The sequence below is a fragment of the Dipodomys ordii genome, unplaced genomic scaffold (assembly GCF_000151885.1).
Source record: "Dipodomys ordii isolate 6190 unplaced genomic scaffold, Dord_2.0 Scaffold112, whole genome shotgun sequence".
Lineage (NCBI taxonomy): Eukaryota > Metazoa > Chordata > Mammalia > Rodentia > Heteromyidae > Dipodomys > Dipodomys ordii.
Genome location: NW_012267328.1, coordinates 2,817,990 through 2,836,696, shown reverse-complemented (window position 1 = coordinate 2,836,696; position 18,707 = coordinate 2,817,990).

Sequence of the window (18,707 nt, the reverse complement as noted above, 5' to 3'; positions counted from 1 at the left end):
CTTCCCCAAGAAAAAAAGTCTAACTGAAGTCAGAGCCAGAGAAGGAAGACATTGGGAAGCCAAATGATTTCTGTGTTACAAGCCACAGGCATTCAGTACAAGTCACTCCCAGTGGGCCACCCAACTTGCTGTGATCTGGACCTCGGCCTTCTACCCGCTGTGTGCCCAGGACAGCAGCCCACTGCAGAACAATGCCATCTTCAAGGGGGCGCTGTGAGGAATATGTGGAAATTGCTCGTGAATTTGATCTTGCTCTCTGCTCTAAACGAACTCTGGCTTCCGGGAGTCTGTCCGAATTCACTGAAGTAAAGAAGGATCTGTCATCTGGCAACTGAGAAGAAGCTGGAAGAGGCCTGCAAACATCATGATCTGTAGAATCACGGTGGAAAGAATTCCCTCATTTCTTTCTGCCTTCCGACTAACTTTTTTTCTAATTAGGTGAAGATGTTGGCTGGGAAAGCAGGGTGTGATCCAGCTTTGGAAACGGATCACCCTCTGTAGGCGTAACTCCTCAGGGAGGACTCCTGGTATAAAATACACCGCTTAGACCCTCAGTGGGTGCTGTGTAAATGTCTGCAAACCACACTGGAAGGCAGAGGGAAGAAGGAAGACTCTGCTGAGTTCTTTTCTCAGCTTTGTGTTGTACCGTAACCTCAGGCAATGCCCTGGATTTTTCTCTCTTAGCTTAAGGGGATAACAGTCATGTCTCCTCTGTCCCCTAAGGCCAGACCTTCATCAAGTTCCATTTAGATTGCTCAAACGTGTTCTAGCTTGTCTCTCTGAGTCTGTCTCTTCAACCTACCTGTCTGTGCCAGCTTGAGAATGTGATACGCTCTAAAACGCTCCAAAATACCCCATCGCAGGCCAGGTGATGTGTACAGAAGGAAAGATCATACGCAGCGCTTGTAGACGGGAAGCACTCCAGTAGACGGAGATGAAACAAACAGAGAGGATTGGCCGGCACACAGCTGGATACTGGCTTTTAGGTGCATGGGAACTGACTTAGGGAAGTCTGGCTTCTATTGGCCCTGGCCCCATCCTTCACCATTGCTCGACTCCTTCTTACACCACCTCCCCGTGGTTGGTCAAGAGCACACACTGGATGTATTCTCATCTGGAAGGGGCAAGCAAGTCTGCTTTCTGTCGATAGCATTCCCAGAGACTGCCTAGACAAGATACACACTGAACGTGTGGATGGGGACAACCAGGAATCATTGCTCAAGTAGACCAGATGGTTGCTGAGGGGCGTGAAGAACAACGTGCATCTTCCAACCCTACTCTTAACTCCACCTGTTAAGGGGTAGGTGGGTTTAGGTAGATATTTATCACCATAAGCCAAAGAAGGCAAGAGGGGAGGGAATGAGAAAGAGAGGGAGGGAGGGAGAGGGGGAAGGAAAAGAGAAAGAAGGCTGCTGCTTCTTAGAAGAGGATGCAAAATTGCCTGAAAGAAAAAAGCTATAATGGATCACCCCATCCTCCTCAGAAAAAAACAGAAACAAAAACAAACCAACAACTCGAGAAAAGAAAATATAGAAAATAAAGTTATATATATAAATTTTTATATATATTTATATGTATATAAATAATAAAGTTTTGGTAAACTTGTTCAACCACGTTGGAAAGCAGTATGGAGGTTCCTCAAAAGACTCCACATAGAGCTCCCCTATGACCCAGCAATCCCACTTTTGGGCATTTACCCAAACGATCATAAACAAGACCATACTAAAGCTACCAGCACGACTATGTTTATTGCAGCATTATTCACCAGAGCTAAGATATGGAACCAACCCAGATGCCCCTCAGTAGATGAATGGATCAAGAAAATGTGGTATATATACACAATGGGATTCTATGTCTCCATCAGAAAGAATGATACCACCCCACTTGTTAAGAAATGGAAAGACTTGAGAAAAATTAAAGTGAAGTAAGCCAGGCCCAAAGAAACGCAGGTCCCGTGGTTTCCCTTATTTGCAGTAACTAATATAGGCTTAGGACAAGCAGAAAAGGTCAAAAGCTATGTACATAGGACCTTATATATATATGTACATATATAGCTATGTACATAAAAGCTGATGCTAAGCAAAATGAACCCCAATATAGGCACACAGGAGGTTTTATCTTTCTTGCTGTTCTTTTTATGTACTACATAATTTTTTTGTTCCTTTGTATGTGCTTCCCCCATGGTATAACCCCTGTGTTCACTGTATTTGTTTCCAGTGCCCTGCATCTTGTATATACATTTTTCTAATTTGGGGAGGGGAAGGGAAAGAACGCAATGCTGAAATTAGGATACAGGATGACCCATTGTAACAACAAGAAGTACAAGACACTATGTTGAACACGAACTTTACCACTTAAAGCCTTTCCTTTGGGTCAACAAAAGAAGAAAAGGTGAAGCGGATGGTGCTCATTCTTGGCTCCCCTCTTCAGAAGCAAGTGTTTCCAGCCCCATGGAAGATTGGTAAGTGGAGAGGGAGGAACAGACAAAGTAAGCCTGGACGCCAGGTTTCTGAGAAGAACCCACAGGCCCATCCCGGGGTGGGGGAAGCGCGTGAGGGCTCGCTCCGTGGATCAACGCGTCGAACCTTGAATGGTTTTTTTAACATTCCTCACATCCCACCGCCCCCTCCCCCGCCCTGTGCCGAGGAGTGGTGTGGAATTAATCGTGTCATCCTGGGGGTCCTCATAATTAGAGAGCACACGAGGGTTTTTTTGTCATTCTCTATGACTTGCAGTCAGCGTTCCTCTGTTCTACCATGTAGGAGGCCATCTTGCTGGCAATGACTTTGCTGAGCCAGGCTGGGCCGGGTTAGATACGAAAGTGTCCAGCTGGCTCTGTTTGAACTCCTGCCACTCAACGGTGGCAGGAGATGTTTTAAATCAAAGGAACAGAAAGCACCATGGAGGGAACATTCTGCTGCTTTTTTTTTTTTTTTTAATCCTAGAGGTTTACATTCCTAGATTTGCTATTTGGAAGCTAGGCTGTTCCCTCCAGAATTTTCATTTCCTGACGGTGAGTGAAAAACCTCTTTCCCCATTAGTAGAAGAATCAGAGGGAACAACAACAGCCAAGAGGATGGGATCATAGAATAGCGTGGAGTAGGCTAGGATGTCACCTTAGCCCGGGAAGGAGAGCGAGGGGAGAGGGAGGATCTGGAGGGAAGTGGAGCGCAGCGGGTGTTTGTCCTCTGGGAGGATACAGGGAGACTGGCAACAGCAAAGGGCTAACACAGGAGCATCCTACAATGGGACTCAGGGGACTGTTGTCCACCATCGTGATTACGTGGGGCCTGTTACCAGCATTTTGCACAACCTGTAAGCCAAGAACATTTTAATAACCTTTGGTCTAGATGACACAGGAGATATATTCGGGGACAATGAATAAAGCAAAATCATTGGATGTACTCTATGTGTAGTTTTAAATGACTTGGTAGGTGTGAAATCGTTCACAAATCATTCCGTGTTCTTTAAAATGCCAGTTTAAAAGCATTTAGGTAATCCTTTGCCGCAGCAAATCTAATCGAGGTGAGAATAGATGATAGTCTAGCTAAAGACTGGACCTTTCTGGTGGAGAGGATGAGCTATTCTCAACCATGTTCTTCTTCTTCTAAGTGGCTATCATTTTCTGAGTGAGAAAGAGAACTGAGATAATTTACTTCCCACTACGCAAAATAAACCTAATTGTCTTTGTATCTTTGGTTCTTTGCATCATGAAAGGACTTAGGTTAGAAAGTGGAAGGACTTGTGAAATGGGTCTGTGTTAATGAACTGGTGTTTTATAGGACCCATTCTCTGTTCCTGGGTTGTAAGTTCGTATTAGTACTGGGTACATATTGCTTATATTTGAATAGGGGAGGCCTAAATGTCATATTCACTAGCACCTTCTTTGTATGACCAACTCAAGAGCTAATATTTATTGAGATGAGGGCTTTTTGCATGATGCCATAGGAAAATTCTAGAAGAGACATGTAAACAAACAGACATCATCTGTATCTTCTCTCAGCACGTTTTGAGTGGTGCTTATTGATACAAACAGTTTTCACCCAGTTGGACACTCTCAGAGTTGATATCTGTATAAGGACTTGTACTTTTTTATGTTTATTTTTATGCTATCATTTCATTACAGTTCATAAACACAAAGAAATTGCTTGTTTTAGTTAATCATTTCCAATTTTTAAGAAAAGCTTCCTAATTGCTTGTCAATTAAAGCTCTTTGCCTGGGTTTTACACTGTCATTAGAGGGACATGAAGAACTTACTTTAAAGTAGGAATCTAAAAGAAAATATGAATGAGTGGCTTTCCTTTGTAAAGAAATTTGATCATTATAATGCCTCACAATTTAAAATAGTAACATGAAACTCCAATAATGTAAAAATCACAAATTTTATAAACTAAGTTTCATGTGCTATTTGCCAATAAATGCAAAGTTTGTAAACATATATATTAGAAGTTTATAGTTAGGTATTCAGTAAACATTGAGACCATTAAATGCAAAGAGAATTTAAGTCTCAGAAATACCAAGTAAATACAGTGCAATGGATGATACAATTCAATAATCACAAATAATTATAGAAACATAAAGCTATCATAAATGTCCAATCATGGAAAGTGAGAATTTTAACCTTGCTAACAATAGTCATGACCTCTAAAATGTTTGGATATTTGTGTATGGATTTAAGCATATCAATTTTTGGTGGTGTGTGTGGTTTTTTTTGTTTTGTTTTTGAGAAAACTGCCTAGGCTTAGCAGTAACAGGAAGCATTAAGCTTTAATCGTCAGGAGAGGGTGAACACATGGCTACAACCGGGCAACAGAGAAGGAATACAATTCTGGACAAGCCTCATTTCTGTGACAAAGTAAAATGCATGAAAATGAGTGCTGACGGTTCAATTAGGAGAGTATAAATCAAGGTGTTCCGTGTGACCAAGGTAGCATGTAGAATTGGCCATGGAGGTGCCTAATTCACTTTACCAAGTAAAGCAAAACCACACAAAAATCTAGTCTGTTTAAATTTGGCATTGGTAAACCGTGGTCCACAGGCCGAGTCAGCTGCTAGCGTATAAAGTGGAATTACCACACAGCCAGAGCCATTCTTCTAGTGTGTTCTGTCTGATTGCTTTCGTGTTACCACAGACTTGAGTAGGCCCCATTGTGGATTTCATGCCCTGTGAAGGTAAAAATGTCCCTTTCTATATTTCTAGCCATTTTCAGAAGTTTGGATAGAACAACTAGATTTTAATTTGGTTTTGCTTCACTTCAAGTGGGCTCCCTTGGGATCACATTTAGTATAAATAATTATCGCCGTGTTTGGAATTATGAAACGATGTGAATTAGCAAGAAACAGCAATGCTGTGTTTAGAAGGAGCAAAGGATATAAAACTCTACCTCGCCGATGAGAAAAACCATAATCTGCATTAACCTTTCTGAGACATTCTCCACGTCTTAGAAAAATCAGATGTTCCAACTAAATGAAAAACAATTCATTTCTAGCCATCGGATGGGTAGAAATTTAAATGGTAGATATTATCATGTAGTGGAGAAAACACTGGTAAAGATATCAGAACCTTGGCTTTCTGTATTATATACATTTGAACAATTCCTTGAAATAAGCCCACAGCAATTATTTCATTTAAAACTGTTTTAAGTTTTATATTCAGAGGTATGTTTCTGAGTACTAACCCAGAGAAAAACTGTCTATCATAATTCTAACACAGACACACAGACATACGACATACATTCAGGAAAACCCAACCAAAAGACATCAATGATTCTTACCTCTGCAATTCTCAAGAAGCTACCTGAAGTGTTCAGAAATGATATTTATGTTCATAGGACTCACTTTGGAGTACTAGACTGCATTTTATTTTTTAAAAAATTCACACCTATGAAATCATCATGCCAATATCCCTTTGTATTATGAATTCATTCTAATTCAAAAATAAAATTAAGGAAAAGAGAATATTTAAAAGAACTCAATCCATCAGTAAATGGACTTCATACACTTCTTTTGAATAAGATCAGACGACATTGACTGTATAGTACTAATTTATCTAAAGCAGAAACTATTTAAGTACAAAGTTAGAAACTTATTTCCAGGCCCAGCTACCAATTCGAAGAAGGATTTGCCTTTTCTTTCATTCACTTGCTGTCCCGGACGGTTTCTTGAGAGGTGCTATTCATGTCATTGGGATTGTGACTTGCCTGTGATCCTAAACCTTCCATGGGGGCATTTTTGACTGACTTTCCTGTGTCTCGCTTAGACATCGTCAACAAGGCTTTCACTTGTGAGCTGTTGAAACAGTCTCATCCATCTCCGGTGATGGGATTTTACATAGTCAGTACACACGGTAGCTGTGCATCACAGTTCCATGGAGATTCTGTCAAATGTCACAAACCCGCAAGATCAGCCCCTCTGCATTTATTGCATAGAAGCTAAATATTGCTTGAAAGTCATCTTGTCAGGTGCTTCTTTCTGTCTGATGGAAAGAAGACAGAGAGCAGAGGGAAGGGGGCCTTCACTGCCGCCTTCGTGCATACGGTGAGAAGAGACGGCTCAACACCAGCACTGTTCTGAAATTATGACTGACCTATTGATCATGGGAGGACTTCTATGCTACCGCTATCGATACCGCCCTGCTAGAAGTTAAAGCTGAGGTCATTTTAATCATATGGATTAATTTGCTGAAATCATATGTGATTATGTGTGGATGAAAAGGGGCAGAAGTCTGAACGCCACTTGTGAGTTTTCCACCACAGAAGGTAAACTCAAAGATGAGATCAGCTAACCTTACCTTTGTACAAGGGTTTTTCTGTCTCAGCCTAAGGATAGGAACCTCACATCTGTGGTGAAGATCACTTGTCCAGAAGCCTCTAGAAAACTCCACTGGACACCTGTGGGAAATGTGAAAGAAAAAGACTAGTAATGGGTAAATCACATGTATGGATCTCACAGATGTTGCAAAAGTCTCAGGGATCCTCAGAGTTTCCTGAACCTGGACACTAATGGACAGCACACGCAGTATTTTTTTCTTGGTAGGTGGACTTGTGTAAACAAACACTTTGTAATGGAAATCTATGTGTTCTGTTTGAAGATGATATGAGATAGATAAGTAGGTAGGTAGGTAGATAATAGAAGATAGATGATTGATAGATGATAGATAGTAGATAGGTCGATAGATAAATAGATAGATGATAGAGAGATAGTAGATAGGTAGATGGTAGATAGATAGTAGATAGATAGATAGATAGATAGATAGATAGATAGATAGATAGATAGATAGATAGGTAGATGATAGATGATAGATAGTAGATAGGTAGATAGATAGATAGATAGATAGACAGACAGATAGATCTTTTTTTGTCAGTCGTGGGGCTTGAACTCTGGGCCTGGGCGCTGTTCCTGAGCTCTTCAACTCAAGGTGAGTGCTCTACCACTTGAGCCACAACACCACTTACAGTTTTCTGGTGGTTTATTGGAGACAATAGTCTCACAGACTTTCCTACCTGGGCTGGCTTTGAACTACGATCCTTAGTTCTCAGCCTCCTGAGTAGCTAGGGTGATAGGCATGAGCCACCAGTGCCCAGCTTAGATACATCTTTATACACATACACAAGGAAAACTGAACTTGTATCTCAGCAAACAGAAGGGGACCTGGGCTCCTTACACATAACATTTGAAAATGTAACATCTCTTCTTCACTGAAAGTCCCTGGGAGATCCTGGGCGGGTCGCCCCTTCTCTGCCTCTCCCTTCTCCTCTGTACAGTGGTGGAAACAGTAACAACAACTTCCTAACAGGGCCTGAGTTTCATAGGTACAAACGGTCCATTAAGCAATATGGCGCACGGTGAAAACTTACGGCAGCTGGCTATTGATTTTACCAACCGGTATTGACAGTCTACGTGAATGGCTCCGAGATAAACCTTATCCTGAGCTTGCTTTTAGATCTTGTACTTGGAGCAAAGCATCCATTCATCCTAGTCAAAAGACCCAGAGTAGATGTAGATGTGCATAAGAAAGCTATTTGATCCCCCACCTCTACCCCAGTCTCTTCGGTTTCACCTTTGAAAGGAAGTTGGTAGGAGGCCAGGTCCACTGTCAAAGTCTAAAGATTCTGGATCCAGAATCACTAATTGGCTTGTTTGTATCCTTATTTCCCTACCCCAAATTGAGAATGCAGCAACATGGCTCTCCTCTTGGGAAATGCAAGAAATCTTAAAATATCCCCTGGAGAAAACAGGTTCAACACTGTCGGGTCATTTTAATTAACCAGCAAATAGAAGGTCCCAGGAGAACACTGAAAATTATTGACTCCTCTTGCATTTTTGTTTGTTTGTTTGTTTGTTTCCTGGTTGCAAATTTCCAGTTTTCTAAATTAACTTTCATGTTTTGGTGAGTGGATAGGTACATTTTTTTTTATCCTAGCATACAGTAAGTCAAAGAGTGTTGAAATAGAGTTTTAGAACTGAGAACTTACAGTTGTGGTATTTAAGCATTTTGATTGGAATAGAACCTAATCAGGCTAACTTAATTAAATAAGGATTTATTGTTTGGGTACGCAGGAGAGGTTCCTGTGACTGTAAAGCTGAGATCTCTGGGGACCCAGTTCAACACATCTTGATTTTATATTGTTTTTTTCCCCCTATATTTTCATCCCACTCACCATAAAGCGGTGTGTATGTGCTCTTTATACCACATCTTGGTAAAAAAGTTAGTTCTACTCATTCAAACAGTATTGGGCAGAGAGACCTTTAGCCCAGATGTGTCCTAGATCAGGAACTAAGCATTTATTGAGCTCCTGCTATTTACAGAGATTTCCAATTGGACACCAGAGCGCTAACATTAAACACCAGATATCTAAGTCCATGCTCTGAGGCCAGGGGTAGAGGGACAGTGGTAGACACTGATAACCACTAGGAATCCAAATGATTTGGGACGACTGCAGGTAGTTTGGACAGTGCAAAACCATTGTGTGAAGATTTGAACCTTTGAACCGGTAGGATGTATACGGGCCTGACAACGAAGAGGTCCCCGTGATGGTGATATTTCTGAGCACATACAGTGGCGGTCGTCCAAACGATGCAGGACATAATCCACCAATCCATGACTCCTCACCATCTCCCTGAGGGAGGGCAGTGCTAATCCGTTTTTAGAAGTCAAGAATCTGAAATGCATAGGTGTTCCTTTGGAAACAAACCTCGGCTTATGTTTAACAATACCACAACTCATCCTGAGGAAAGAGCGTTTTATATCCTCGGTAAACTCAACCACAGTGGGTCTAGCTACCCGGTTAACACAAAACACAGAGGTGACCTGGAACCTCTCCTTGGAAAAGCATGGATTCATTCCCACACTATTAGAGCAATTAGATTACCTAAGTTTGAAACGACTTCAGTGTCGTTGGAAGGCAAATAGTAGCTGTGTTGTTGTACAGCTAGCTAGGCACACCAGTTCAGTAGGAATACAGACACCATGGCACACCATGGGGGAAGGCGGAGAGAATCATTCCAGTCATTGTTTTGAAAATAACACATTTTAAATTTACAAGTTGTTGCCCCAAGTGCTGCTAACCTCCTATGAACTATGGGAGTATCCCAACGGAAATAAACCAGTTTGGCTGAGTCCGAGTTTTGTAGTTGACTTGTGGAAGAATTTCACCTCTTCTAGTCAGTGGGTCATGTGACGGGACATGATTATTTACATAATCCTTCTTAATCTCATTTCTGTATTAAAAGCATCATGATTTTCCACCTGGTATTTATGCAGCAAAACTGTGTAAGATTTCTACTGGGAATATGTAGCAGTTTGAAAATATTCTGTGGCCTGTGTAAGATATGTGCATCAATGATTATAATACGGTGATAATGATATTGAAGATACTAACATTTATGTCACACTTACTGTGTGCTAACCGCCATGTGAGGTATTTTATTTGCTCTCTCTAATCCTGGAAAGATGACCTCAAGATAGTTGTTATTGCTGAAGCAGAAACTCAGAGAAGCTAAGTAGCTAGCCCACAGAGCTAAGAAGTAAAAGCAAAATCAAGATTTAAATAAGTTTGTCAGACTCCTATGAAAATGCTTGTTACATGATGATGATAATTCCCTGCATGTTCACCAGGATTTTATTAAAAAACGATGGACTAAAAGTTGATAAGGTCAAATCAGTTAGAGAATTAGGTTAAACTGAGTTAAGCAGGTTTATTAACTGAAGGACTTTTCATAGCTTTTAGTACAACGTTACACAAAGCAAATCACCAGAAAGAACTATTACACAAATATGAACCATGCATATTTAATTCCTGAAACCCTCCCCCCCACACACACACAGAGAAAGAAGGAGAGAATGGTATAAAATTCTTGATATATTTGAAGGCACTTGACAGAATGACTCCGCCCATTATTGTAATATGTTAGAGAGGAGGAATATAAAAATATTTACAGATTGAAATAGACAGTAGCTAACAGAACAAAACAAGGCTCCATCGGTGAAGCTGAGTGGGAAGGAAAATTAAGAACCAATATATCAAATGTGATATTAGGGCTTAAAAATGAAAGATGTGGGTAGGTTTCCTTGGCTTTCTCTCTCTGTCTCCATCTCTGTCTCTGTCTGGCTGTCTGTCTGTCTGTCTCCCTCTCTCTCTCTCTCATTTTGTCCCCCCCCCCCATCGTCTGTCTGATATATGACCCTATTTTTAGGTCAGGTGCCATTCCTTAGATCAAATGTTCATAGCCAAGGATAGATTGTGCATGGTGAAATGTGTGTGTGTGTGTGTGTGTGTGTGTGTGTGTGTGTCCAGAGAAAGGAAGATGGTTATAAACAAGACACATAGCACAACGTGCCCTTCCACCATGTTTGTTCTACAAGTGGGATGATCATGTTAGCAAAACACATCAGCCCATTTAGTCCATGTTACTCAGTATCTGTTCTCAACCAAGAGGCTTTGTGGAGGAAACCTGAGCATACAAAGAGAAGCAGCTAAGAGTTGTCAAATATCTGTCCTTGTGCTGAGAGTCCTGTATAGAACGCTGGAGGCTTGGAGGAGAGAAGACAATTTAGACTATTTTCTGAGGCTTACTGAATGGAAGGTATGTGTGGCGAGCTGCCTTCTGATTAGTTGGCTGGGGTCCTATAGGACTGCGGGGGGCAGGGGGGGGGAAGACCAGGGGGCGGGCTTAAGAAGAAAGAATGTAAAACCTAATGTCATGAAATGATCACTGAGGGCTGGACTCTGGGTGCAAAAGCTCACAACTAGGCCCATTAGAAGGAGGAGATCCAGGCTCTCTTAGGCTCCCAGTCCACTCCTGGAGTGTGGTAGGTAGAAAATAATGAGTTCAAGCTCCTAATACCTCAGTAGTCACAAATCAGTGTACAAGGAGAGTTTGGGCGGGAAGCTGGGGGAGGAGAGGGAAGACAGGTTCAAGTTCAAGTCCAACGGGAAAGACTAGAAATGTTCCGTGGATCCACTGGCTGTTCAACCGATTGGTATTATAGTCGGAGCTTGACAAGAATCAGTGAAAGAGAACTCGAAATGAATTAAAACGCTCCTCTCTGGTTTCATAGCACACACACACATTATGCAGAGCAGTTGAGGGCCATGTGTGTGTTGGCATCCACACCTTATCGGCTCCTCCCTGGATGACGTGTCTTCTCTAAAATCGACTCAGTAATGATTTAATGATTCTGCCATGATTTAATGATTCTGCATCATCTTCCACTTTGTTTCTCTCTCTCTCTTTTTAAACTTAAAGTTCTGGCTTCTTTAGAGAAGGCTGAACTATACCAGGCAAAAATATAGCAAAGCATCTTGAATATCAAGCCACACTGGGAGCCCTTAGGGGGTAAGAATTTCCATCACAAAGATTCACTTCTCTCTGGAATCTTTGAAGCCAGCCAGTGGCCTGCACACACCAAATTCCTGTCGCTTTGTTTCCATTCTTAAATTAATCATTTGAACGTGTTGGGGCTTCATAAATACCCTGCCGTACTGAAGAAAATCTCTTCACCGCCTTCACCCCTCATCTTCTCTCTGGACTTAATTTTGACACACCATCAATTGGAATTTTTAATGCAGTCGATGCTCAAATGTTGCAGCCATTTTTACAGAGTATGTTATCAAAGTTCCGAGTCCTTTGATAAGGGTAATTAAACATGCCAAGTCTGTTTCCAGAACTGGGAGCCCCTGAATCGTTTATTCCAGTAGTTAGGAGTCCTTACTTTGCTTAGTGCTTTCTGTGTTTTAATTTTATGGTGCTAGAGTAATTTATTCATAGACAGTTCCCTGTCAACTTGGCCCAGAAGCTCAGAAGAAAGAATCCGATCACTCACAGGCTTGTGATGTGATTGGGTTTCTCAAAGATATTCCATGCTTCTGAGCTGTTTGGAGGGTTTGCTTGTTTGCTTGTTTTTTTCTTGTTGTTGAAAAGAGAAGGCCCATCTTCCAGCAACCAGATATTGATGATATCAGTCTTCTAGCACAATCCTGACTCCTTATTCAGACAAAACACCATTTATTTTTATAAGCCAGTGCCTTTTTTCCCCTCTCTCTCTCTCTCTTTCCTGTTGGAAGTTTTGTTTAGAGAAAAAGAGAGTGAAAGCCAGTTCAGAGTAATCTATCTTTCCACGTAAGTACTGCTGTGGCACTTACCACAGCAGTACTTGGACACTCAAAAGCACTATTAGCCTAAAACGCATACACACACTGGAGGGAAAGAAAATGAGAGAGAGAGAGAAAATAGCCTAAATGCTAAGAAAACAGAAAGTTTACAACATCAAGAAAAGAGAAAAGAAAAAGAAAATGTTCTTTATCTGTGGAGAACCAATAGGAGTTCAAAGAAATTCTCAGGAGCAATAATGAAAAAAAAAAATCTTGCATCCATGTCTTTATTTAAATGCTTCTCACGGACCATTTTGGCCTTTGATTTAAGTATAAAATAGCACTGAGATTTGCTGTGGCAAATCAAGACTTGCTGTGGAACTCTGGATGGAAAACAAAGGAGAAATGAAAAAAGTGCATGTATATATAATGATAAATAACAATTGAACATCAAGAGGGTTGAAAATAACCCCTGAGGACAGTCCTTGTTTTCCCGGATCCTCAAAACATAAGACTGCTTTTCATGAATTGTGATGCCTGCAATGAGATGTAGTTGGTGAAACCTGAGAAACAATTGACTTACAGAGAAAGGGTCTTAGTGCTTGCTGGTGGCTCACTCCTAACTACTCAGGAAACAGAGATCTGAGGATAGCAGTTCAAAGCCACCCTGAGCAGGAAAATCAATTAAGACTCTTATCTACAATTAATCCTCCAAAAGCCAAAAGTAGAGGTAGGGCTCAAGTGGTAGAACACCAGCCTTGAACCAAGACACAATCACAAAACACAGAGAGAGTGGAAGGTGCTGACGTTATATAGTAAACTTGTAATTGACTGTGAAAGTTACACATCTTTGTAAGGTCTAAACCTTACGGTAAACTTAGTAAAGTGATAGCATTTCATGCGGGCCATTAATTAGCAGGGGAAAATGATTTGCTGTACTAAAGGCGAGTACTTCCAATTTTTAATATTTAAAAGAGGAATTACCAAATGATTACCTGCTTTTATATAAAATATCAGCTGCTATAGAATCATTGGACATAAAAGTTCACATGCGAAAACCAGCCAATTTTCTTTAACACATTCAGATTGCAGATTTATCTTAAAATCTAAGCCAACATATTGAAGAAGGACACATGAATGGGAAAGGAATAAATACCTAATTTATAGGCCCATAAAGTTTAATTTGTACCGTGATGTAATTTCTGAGTGAAAGTTCTTCCTCCTCCATTTTATATTTTATATTGGGCAGTCTGCCAATTCTTTATATGTCCTTCCTATTCACAAAAATGACTTATAAATATTACATATACATATACTATATATATTATGTAATATAATATTATATTACAGTATTACATATAATAATACAACATATGTAATATTCTATATATAAACAGTCTTTAAGTAATTGTAGAAAGGCATTGTCTATTCACAAAGCAATTTATGAATATAACATATCCTGGTCATTATTACCCCTTTCAACTTTCTTACCCCTTCCTCCCCTACCCACCTCACTCTTGTTAATTTTGGGGGATATACACTGGATTCTTGACTGAATTCTTACCCTCTTCTCACCTTCTTTTGTCCACTCCTCTTCCCTTGATCCTACCCAACCCCTTTGGAATTCCCACTTCGGGGTGTTTTGTTTTGCTGAACTTTGACTTCTCTTTTCTAAGCAATTACACTCTGAATTCTCCTTTGAATCTTTTTATTTTTAACCTGAGCTTGTAACAACAGCAAGGGAAAAAAAAAACACTACTGATAGAAACTACATCTCAGAGTAAAGCCGTCTTGTGCTCTAGACTTACGTAGACCTTGGCAAATTAAAAGTATTTTAATAAAGCCAGCAGTAATAGTTCAGGAATAAGATTTAAACTGAGCCCTGGTGCCAAGGAGTGCATTAACTTTATTCAAAAATAGTGTATGTAAAATGGCACACTGACATGAGCTGATTATGATAATGTCTTAGTGCAAATTTTTGAAAATCAGGTACTATAAAAATATACCATTAACTTTATGTTAATAAAATATTTTGCTTGATGCCTTTTAAATTATTCATTTGAAGTAGTCTAAAAATATAAAAGAACTCTTATTATCATTCAATTTACATGATTACTTTTTAAGTTCACTTTTTTGGTTTAACATAAACAGAGTGTAAAATTCGCATCAAGCTTTTGGTATTTAAAACGTGTAATTTTTATGCAAAAATTGGGTGCTGTGTTACATTTTTTAAGGCTGTCATTAGTATAAATATAATTTTGACTTCTGATTTGAAACAATTTAACCCTTAGGAGAAATTATCATATTTTCCAGGTTGACTCATTATGGCTTCTTTGATTATAGATGACTTCTTTTGTAAAAAGTTTTTTTTTTTTTTTTAAGGGAAAGCTAAGCACTGAACTGTTCCCTCCCCCGCCCCCCACCAGGGTTCCAAACATGCATTTGAAAGAAATACTATGTCATGGGGAAAGAAGGTTCTCACCCATCCCCCCCTCCAAGAGCTCAGCTTTGATTTTCATTAAACAACAGGTATCTCTAGGGCCTGGATACAGGCTTCTCTATCACCCTTGCTTGGTCTCATGGCCAACCATCACATGCAACTTTCTACTGTGAGTTCTAACTTTGTAACAAAGCTGAAAGCAGGTAACTGGATTAACACGGCAAACATAAGTGGTGGCAATACGAAATGAAAGTATCTAAGACCTCTAGCTACAGCAGGTCTGATCTAAGAGGAAGGGATGTCATCTAGGTTTTCCTAAGAGAAGGAGTAAGCCGTTCAAATGAGAGGGAGAATTTGAATGGAAGATCAGCCATTTGCTTCAGAATATAAACAACATACCAAACCATTTGGTTTGATATATAAGTAATTTTCCATTTTGTTTATGTTAAAGTGTGCACATAGATTGTGGTCCTGTGTGAGTTTCTTTGTTTTAGGTGACACAGTTCCACTCTATCTCCAAGGCATGGAAGTGGTTTGATAATTGCATAGAACCAGATTTTCCAGGAGCTTAGTATATACATGGATTGATTTTACTGGATATAGAAAACCAGTGTCTCTCTCTCTCTTCCCCTTTGCCCTCCCCTCCTCCTTTTTGTGTATGTGAATCAATTATATGACTTCTTCCATGTCAGCCAGTTGGCATTCGATTTCTGCCACTTTCCAGAAGTTCCAGCTGACGGTATTATCTAGTGCACACTATCCTTTTGGAGACCAGAGTATCATGTCATCGCTTGGGTTGAAATCTAGATACGGAAAAAACAACAACAACAAAAAGCTCTACGGTACTACTGGCCAATTGGTCATATACCCCTTTTTATCAATGAAAATTAATACGTGTTTTGGTTTTTGTTTGTCATGGAGGGTTTGTAGTCAATTTATGCCGGTAGGCAATGATGATTTCTTTCCTAACACCACCTGCTCAGGAGTCTACAATCAAAGTTAGCTAGTTTAGGAGACAGATCCCACAGTACTTTAGCTTACCAACCCTAGAGTCATGCCCCTTTTTTTCCTGTGATCTTCTGGTTATTTTCTTTTTCGAAGGCTCAGATACATCCTTTCTGATTTTGTAAGTGTACGTTTTAAATAGTATCAAAAAAAAAAATCTTCTCTGAGATGTAACAGCTGCTCTCTTTGTTACTACAAATTAAAGGGGCACAGAGATAAAAATAATTATGAATCAGTTGCCGTCTTTCAAACAGGATTTGTATATAGGTACATTTGAAAATTTTACTGTCCATAAAGGCAGGAATTATTCCTCACTCAGTCTTTGTATTCATGACTTCTCACCCCACTCTGTCTAGGCCTAGGGAGCTGGGCAGATGAAGAGGCTCTGTGACAAGGAGATTTGTTTGGCCAGGCCTGACATTTCTATCCCAGTCCCTTTCAAATAAACGCAAGAGCCTACTGTCCCTTTCTTCTCAAAGGCCCTCCGCTTCGCCCGCGTGGACCTCCATGGAGCTGCTCTTTTGACTCCGCTCTACAGGAGTCTTCCCATGCAAGGGCAACCGCTATGTGGAAGACCACTTGGGCTCTGGAGCCCACAAAGGAGCCCAGGTATGAGCTGACACAGGAAAAGCCTCCCTTAGATCCAGAAAGTGGGGTGGGCCTGGGGCACATCGCCTGGCTCTCCCTCCCACGGAAATAAAGGGAGACTGGAGTCCAGGACTCCCCGGGGTAATTACCTAATGAAAATGAGCTGCCCAGCGCCTTCTTAAAAGCTCCCCCCCCCCCGTGTGCTTTTTTTAGCTGGCGGTACTCAAATGCGGACAATTGATAATGTCCACCTTTTCTTTCTGTCTGCTTTAGACAGCTGATTTCTAACACGAGGTAAAGCAAATGGCATTCTAGGGGGAGAAATACATTTTTTCTCCCCCTTGAGTAAACGGGTTGTCACCAGGACCTATCACCTTTATGGCGGCCGTAACCTTGACAGTGTTGGGTTTGTGTTTTCTGTTTTTTATTTTAAGGAAGAAAAAGAAAAAAAAAACGATTTTTTTTCCAGAATGAGAACAACAGTCTGTCTCCCTGCTGTTACAATTTTGTGTCTGTAAAGGAGAAGAGGCTGGAATCTGACACTTGTGTAAAATCGGTGGTTGGGAATTAGTGACCAGGTGTGAAACTTTGAATGTTTGCTTGCCATCTTATCCTGTCTCTGAAATAATAACAATAACAACAACAACAATAATAATAATAAATGGATGCAATGTCCACAAAACTAACAATAAGTGTACCTGATGCCTCCATCTTGCTGATTGAAATCTTGGTGGAGGTTGTCTTCAAACACCAAAGGGTTGATGTTGACTTAATGTATTACCGTGCAGTCTTGAGTCAAGTTTGTTTGTTTCACATAACAGTGCTTTCTGAGTTAAAAGGAATTGTCAAAGAGCTGTCATGTCTGTGTTAAAAAGAAATCTTTTTAACTTTATTCATTTGTTTAACTTTATTCATTCATTCATTCATTTTAACTTAAATCATTTGTAACTTTATTAGACCAATGTAGAATGACAAATGACAATGAAGGTTTCAAGTCCAATAGCAAGCCTCATATTTCTTTTCTCCCCAAATATCCTAAGCAAACAGTTGGTTGTATGACTCCAGTTAGGGTTTTAACTACCTTAATCTCAACACAGCTTGAAATTTCAACTCTTAATTTTGAGGTAATCTCATCATGAATCCACTTTCCTTACTGTATTTCCAGAAAAAAATAAAACAAAATAGTCCCTTTGGTTGGGCTCTGATGGCTCACACCTATAATTCTAGCTACTCAGGAGGCAGAGATCTTTGGATGATCGAAGCCAGCCCTGGCGGGGAAGTCAGGGAGACTCTCATCTCCAATTAGCCACCAGGGAACTGGAAGTGGCACCATGGCTCCAGGTGGTAAAATGCCAGCCCTGAGCACCAAAGCTCTAGAACAGCACCCAGGACCTGAACACCTTGACCCCATGACCAAAAAGAAAAAAAAAATCCATCTAGCACACATTTTCTTCTCCCATTTTGCATTTTCATTTCAAGTGTACAACTTGGGTTGAAATGAACAGCCAGGTATTACAAACCTCAGATGAAAAGCCACAGCCTGTAACTATTCTGGTGAAGTACCGAAGAAGCCAGAGGCAATTTCCAAACACCTGGGCAAGGTTTCTAATAAACTTATATGTATGGATCTAGTCATAGGAATTCATTTACTGAGAGTGTGTAATAAAAATACTCTTCGTTGTTTTCTACCAGTTAAAAATGGAAAAAAAAAAAAACATCTTTGCACGTGTGCCGTACTAAAACCATCTGTGGCCCAGATTTGGCTTGTGGGTGGTGGTTTGCCAAACTCTGGTTAAGAGACTGGAGGGTTAAGATATGAATCCTGGCTCTGTCCCAAGTAAATTATTAGTATCTATGACACCCATCCTCTGAAATGAACTTTAGTTTGTTTAAGTCTTTGAGTGTGTTTATGGGAGAGAGACATAGAGATACAGAGACAGACAGATAGACAGAAAGACACACACACACACAGAAAATCTCTACCTGCTGGACTAGTGACATTTATAAGTTAAAACAAGAAAGATTTGCTTGGGGACAAGGGTCTCATATCTAAAATATACTTGGAATTCAAAAAATTAAA